This window comes from Gavialis gangeticus, unplaced genomic scaffold, assembly GCF_001723915.1.
Source record: "Gavialis gangeticus isolate Ggan-Ray unplaced genomic scaffold, GavGan_comp1, whole genome shotgun sequence".
Classification (NCBI taxonomy): Eukaryota; Metazoa; Chordata; order Crocodylia; family Gavialidae; genus Gavialis; species Gavialis gangeticus.
In genome coordinates this window covers 111219810-111227354 of record NW_017729032.1, presented here as the reverse complement: position 1 = coordinate 111227354, position 7545 = coordinate 111219810, and positions in this window count along the sequence as shown.

Below are 7545 nucleotides of genomic sequence, written 5' to 3'. Positions count from 1 at the left end.
ACACACATATATGAATGAAACCCAACACAAATATAAGTAGATTGTAATCTACATGATGAAATTTACTAGTTTTAAACAGATAAAATCTAACTGTGATACTTCATGGAACCATAAAGCATACAGCTTATACATAGTTCTGAAAGACTTTCAAGCTTATGTAAGAACTTAAAAAACCCTGGTATTAATACTTTTTAGATAAATATACTGCCATATTTGATTTAACTAAACACATTCCCAAATGAAAACACAGTTATAATTTTTATTTTTTTACGTGTAAAATGAAACTTGCTATGAGAAAATTGAATCTCATCTGAAGAGTGTTGTTACTGTAATCAACCTTGCTTTATGAGCTGTTAATGTTCTGGAGTATAGAGTAATTGCCATTAATGCCATAAGCTGTACTTTGCTTATGACTTAAAAGCTGAAATTCGTTACCTAACTTCAGCCCAGTACAAAGACAGCAATTCCATTTAGAGATAATTACACAATTAAGCACAATCCTGAATCAAAAATTACAAAAGTTCTATAACTACATTAAAATATACTCTATATCCCATATAGACCTCTGAAAATGTTTCCCTCTGCAATGGCAGTATTTATTTACTATTTATCTATTGATTTATCCTGTCTGTTTCTTCAAATGTAAATATTTACTTTTAAGATGCAAGTATTAAAATTTATCCCAATCCTGATACTTGTATTCAACAATTTTTTTGCTGGCTTTGGGCTATGAAACTATGAAACTGATCCTTTATTATTTGTGCATCTAAAACTCTGATATCAACATGTTTTGCGAAGTTAAAAGCCATAAAACTTTCCTAACTTAAGGGGGACTGTGTATGTACCACCATCCACATATGTGATAATATAAAGCAAGGTCAGGACTTAAAAGGCTTTAAAATGAAAAAAACACAGCAAAACAAACAAAAAAATGGGTGGGGTTGGTGAAGGGTTGCTTTAATTTCCATTAAAACTGCAGTATTGTAAGAACATACCATAATCCTTTTTCATAACAAGTTTATATTAACTAAACTTTAATGAAAAAAAGCTTGCATGTTTTTGCTTTTACTTCAATAAATATATTGATGGTAGACTAGATGGAGTTATGACTACAATTGTAGTAGTTAAACTTTCACCTTAACTGGAAATAGTTGCTACATTATTATTATTGGCTATTTTATTTTTATGTAATTCTATGTTGTATATGGCAGGAGTAAATGTGTAAAACAATGTCATTCTAAAAGGATTCCCCTAACTCAAAGAAAGAATATAAAAAATAGATCTCTTCATATCACTGGTATAATGATCATGATAGATACTAAGCCTGAGTTTCACAAGCTAAGTAGACTGTTGAAATCCTAATAAGAAAATGTGTATTAGACATCAAACTCAAGTAGACAATCTATACTGCAACAACCTCTTCTCTCTTTTTCTCTTTTAGTCTCATAGTCCTAAAAGGTAGCCCAGAAACACATAACTTACAGCAGTGGCCATCACTGGACAAACAGAAAACAAACAAACAAACAAATAAAAACAGGAGCAGTGTGACAATGTTCTATAGTTTTCAATAAATATAAATATATTTAAATTTTGAAATTTCTAAATAGCAATTACATACATATATACATACATACGTGTATATACACACACACACACGCATACATACATACATATATATATATATATATATATATGCTTTGTTCCTGCCTGCTGCAGCCCTCACAGACTGACAAAAGCACATATGGGGGAGTTGTTTTTCTCAGCAGCAGTTTATGTAAGGTAGGACTTCAGGATCAAGTCCACAATATTAACTAAATATCTTCCTTTAACTCACAGGGTGTATCATACCCAAAGAACATATCTGTTCATCTATTTTTAAACGGAGCTCCCCACTGAAATCAATTAAGAGTTCTCCTATACAGATGGCCCAAATTACATTAAAATAGGGTTTCACATTTAAAATTTAATGTGAAATGCTAAAATGTTGTTAATTTTCAAACAAATTGCAAATTTATGTAGGTAAGCTTTGGGCTCACTGCCAAACTACAGTTATGTAATGTTCTCTATATATTTAAATGCCTCCCTTTACATTTACAAAACAATAATACTAAGAATGGCTTATTTCAGAAATAGAAGGGTAACTGTCTTCTCAATAATACTACTGAAAATCTGCAATAATTCCAATTAAATCACTGGAGTTATTTCAGAATTATACTTGTACAATGAAGAGCAGAATCTGGCCCATTTTCTGTAAGTTAATTAGTTAATTTGATAACCATTTAATTACTACCTTCATTGCATTTTATTCCCTTTGAAATTCAATTAATTAAATGTTTCTAGTTTCTAGGACCTAAATGTGTCTCTTTGTGCTTTCTGACACTATTCTGTTCAATGTTTTAAGAATAAACATTCATTTTAACACATAGCTCTGTATAGCATGTTTGCAGTATTGTCACACCACTAGTTATTATGAGACTCGTCTAAATAATGAAAAACAAAATGAAAGCAATAAAAATTGTAAGGCTTTATCTTACATATATTAGTATGATATTTATACATAGACAGATGGACAAATAAAGGAATACGTATCCCGCTGACTGTTTGTATAGGAAGGCATTTAAGCAGGACTCATATTCACTTTGTGAGAGTACTTGAGCAGAGCTACTGAAGAGGACAGGGAGATTATGTATGTGAGCTCACAGCCCCCCCTGCTTCTCATAATCCCACCCCAACTGTCCTCTGAATTATGGTCCCATTCTCCTCTGTGCAGGGCCTGTATTTGCTAGTGGAACTGCTGCAGGAAGAGAGTGGGAGTTCCCTAAAATGAGATAGCCAAACCAAATTATCATACCTTTGGGACGCTGTCTTTTATGGCAGCGTCTTTCTCTCATTCACTTTATACTCTCTATTTCCATTCTTTTTCCCAGTCGTGCCAATGTTCTAAGAACTGTACAAGCATAAAAAGTCCAGGTCCCTATCCCAGAAGTCTTCAGTCCAATGGACTTATGATTACTCAGTCATGAGTTCTTTCAGTCTCTCCAGAATCTGCATCCTCACAACACAGGAGCCTGCTTACCCTAACGTGATCTCCCAGCCTCCAAGTGACCATGCACACTATGTTGTTGTGGATCCCTGAACTTTTTCCTACAAAATATATTACAAGCCCTGATACCCTCCAGTATCCATTTAAGCTTCTTTGATGGTGTGGAGGTTGGTCAGGCTGTATAGGTCGAAAAAGCTATGCTTCACAAAGTCTACAGGACCAAGATTTTGCACTTGATACTATTCATTTATCAGTAGCCCTGGATGCTGAATTTCTTTCTCATGGAATAAATGATTTTTGACAGACCATTACTATGGCATGCAATAGATTTACAAAAAATAACCCTTTATAGCCACAAAGGAATTGTACCTCATTATAATTTGTAATGCTTATGTAAGGCATAGTAATAATTTCAGGTCAATTTTAAGATGTTTATCTACGTAAGATAGCATTTAACCTAGTAGTTTCATATTACATGGAATTGTATTAACTACCACTGCTTTTCAAGATTTGTTTTCTATATTTTATTTGGGCTTGTTGCTGACATATCACTCACGTTGAGTAACAATTTACTGTTCATTCCAATCAGAGCTAAACTGTGTATCAAGAAGGGATATCAGAACTTGACTTAATATGCATTACTAACAAGAATACTCTTGAGTGACAATTGTCACAGTAAACAAAAGATGGGCCATATACAGAACTAAACATACTTGTTTAAAGTTCCACCTCTACATGTTTACTCGTGTAAAATTCAGAAGTCAGCAGGAGATCAATGTAAGAAAAATTTGCAAGATTAGGCCCTGTAAGTATAGAAGGAGAAATTTTTCTCATGGCAGATTTTTAATTGATGACAAAACTGACACAATGTTTGGTATTAAACCAGTCTATAAAAATGGCTAGAACCAACAGGGTGCATCCTCTGGAACTAGCATACTGAAGTCCAGCTTGTTTTATCAAAGAGAGGATTAAAGTATGTAACACCAAAACCAGACCACTTAAAAAGAAAGAAACTCCCAGACCAGTATTTAGTATGAAGGACAATGCGTAAGTTAAGCAAATGTCACAATACTGAATATAGAAACTACATAAAGAAGTTACAAAATATTTTTGTTTAGACTTGCTTTTATAAATAAATGTTATATATTACTACTGTCTATGTGTTATTTTTAGAAATCAGACTTCTCTTCTGCTTTTCTTTTTTCTTCGTTTATCCCACACTTTTGAAACAAATATATAGCTACCTAGCTCTTTCATCTCAAAAAACTCAACATTACTTGCTAAAAGGGAAAAACACTGGGGAGGCGGGGGGGAAGAAAACCAGACTAAATGATCCAACTAAAACAATTTTCAAAAAAAATGTTAAGACTTATTTTTTAAAAATGGATCAATACATTTTTCTCTGACATTTTTACTTCTTTGGTCAGCACTAACTCAGCATATCATCATGCAGAAAGTTTCACTGATCTTGTTAGCAAAACAGAGGTCATATTTTCATAAAAATATTTTTTCTTCATCAAATGTTATGTTTTAAAAGCACAAATACATTTATTTTTGTCATCAGACATTCCTACCTACTATTTCCTCCTACAATTTTCTGAAGACAATTAATCATTATAGCCTCTGAATGGGAAATCCCATTTCCATTAAAATCTGAGCTCTCAAATGGCCCTCTTAGCTGTATTTCAAGATAATTATGGAGTAAAGTATCTTTTTTCCTTCATTTGTGTCTTTTCAAGGATTTCTTTTCAAGACAGTGTACGAGGGTAATCATTACTGTTTAATTTTCTTCTCCCAACACTGGAGCTGGTTTTTTTCCTTTCTTTTCTTTTTTTCATTTTTGGCTGCTATTGATGATAGTTGGTAAAGTGGATAGAAAAGCTTTAAAGTAATTATCCTGATTTTAGTATGTGGACCTTTAGAATTTTCCCCTGTACCAAATATCAGCTGTGCTAATAAAATATGCAGGCAATAGCTTTATTGCCATTAGAAATGGCAGCATAAGGAGCACCAGTATAAAAAGGCAGCTTAGGCATTTCTACCACCCGTTTCATTTAAATCCTAGCAGTTTCTGTGCATTAACTCACTTGTGGATGCTGCCTCTTTGTGGCAGAATGCCATTTAAATTGTACGTTTCACATTAAGGACCCAATCCTGTATTCAGACTGAACTAGAAACTCCCATTAATCTGGATTTTGGACGTACAAGAGACAATGTTTCATACCTCAAGGGTTACTTACTATCTCCAGGATCTGACCATTTAGCTTTTACTAAGAAAACCTCCTCTAAGTCAATGACCAAGTCAATTGGCTTGATTTTCTTCTCATTTAACATTAGTGTAGTCCAAATGAGTTCAAAAGAATCATTCTTGATTTACATCACTGTAACTGAGAGGAGAGCCAGGCCCACTAGCTTCAGCAATGATTCAGAGAGCAGAGCGTGGAGAAAGACCTCCAAGCTGGGAATTCACATCTCTCATTGACTTGAGTAATAAGAGTATACATGATACATCAAGTGCTGTTCCTTTTTGGGACAAATGAAGACTCTCAGGACCTAGATAAAAATCCACATTCCACTACACTAACCTGCCCAGAATACTGCATGATCATACCTATATATTTGTTGTGTTTTGTTTAGGTGGGGAAGGGAATAATGGAAGGGAAGAACACACCTCAACATATCATTCATCCTGAACGGCTAAGAGAACGGTTTTGCTGTTGTTCTAGAGATTTGTTTTACATCAGTAGGGAAAGCAGAATAGAACGGAGCCCTTCTCCAAAAAAAAAAGTACTAGTTGATGCTTGTGTAAGCAATATCACACATGATAACCTAGTGAAGAACAATAAAAATGTGTATGAAATATCACTTACCCTGTTCCATATATTAAATGAAGACTTTAAAGAGGGAAAAAATGTAAATATGAAACTATACTATTAAACACATAGCAATGTAAAAATTCCTGACACAGGTCACGTGTCTTGATAATTATAGTATATCGTATTTTTAAAATAAGCTAAAGAACAATGGGTTATGCCTAAAACCGTCAGTTCCCTTCTGCTCAAACTTGACTGCCAGTAAAAAAAGTTTCACATATGAACAGATGATTTTGGCAAGAAATTTTAAACTTCAGGGAATCATTACTTCATGTTATTCCATTTGAAATAGTTATCAAGTGTTTATTCAGAAACTATTAAAAAAATTACATGTGCTGGGATACATATGAGACACCAGATGTCCCATCTTACAGTGATGCCGCGTTTATGAATATCCTTGTCATTGCCTGCTGCCCAAAGGGGTAAAGACATTGTCTATAGATTTGTACAGTCCATCATTTGGTCTTTCAAGGTGCCAGTATACACATGGATCTGTACAAGTGCAATTGCATTTGACTAAACAATCAGAAATTGGCTACAACAGTAGTCAAATCATTATATTTTGGTTGACTAATGAAAAGTAACATTTTTTTTCCTGCTAAAATCAATGATTTCCACGTCACCCTCACTAGTTAGTCCAGCTAGTTGCTCTAGCAGGAGGTTCCTAGTAGTTACATCCTTAAAAAAGAGCAACACGATATTCATTTATCCTGACCAGATTGTGTGTCTTAGATTGTCTTTTAAGATTTGGTCATAATTAAAATTAACTTTAATGATTTCAAATGTCCTCCTGGTACCACGTCAGCTTTGGAAATAAAGCTCTAAATGTAGTGCAACACTTCTGAGCAGTTCACAGACTTTAGACCCCATCCTGAAAAACACTTAAACAACCAGGTATTTCTACTTGCGAGACCAGCAGCCCAGAGCAGGGCCCCGACCCTACAATTTTGGGGGCAGGTATCTTAACTTGTGGTTCACCCAGTGACATCTAAGGGACTACTCACACGAATAAAGTTGTTCATGTGCTTAAGCGTTTGCAGGATGGGGTCCTCTCCTGGGACTACTTTTCGTGAGTCCTCACGGGTGTAAGTATTTGCAGGATTGGACCCTAAAACAGTGAAGGAAAGATAAATGCCAGTGTGCATATAAAAATAGGTGCTACAATAAAATACTTTTTTCTTTTTTTATATATTTCATCAATAAGTTATTTTCACTAACCAGTTATGGATCATATATCTCTGCACTCTGTAATGATTTGTCCACATCTAAGGTGATCCTTTTAAAGATCGTAGTATATATCTATATATATATATATCTATATAAGTATAGAGAGATATATATATATAGTTTTGTTTTTTTTTAATTCAAAAGTCGAGAAAGCATACAAACACATCCTCTTAAAAAAAGGAAACCTTGTATTAAAGTCGGGGTGTGCTAATCTCTCTGTAAAAGCCTTTTTTTTTTTCTCAACTCACCCATGGCTAAAAAGGGCTCGAGGTGCGCTGCACGTCTTCAAACCAAAGAGAAAAGAAAAGGAAGCGATGCCAGAAACAAAAGGGGTTTTGTTTGTTGTTGTTGTTATTGTTGGGTTTTGTTTTGTACTTGTGGCTGGGAAGAGACCCCTCCCCG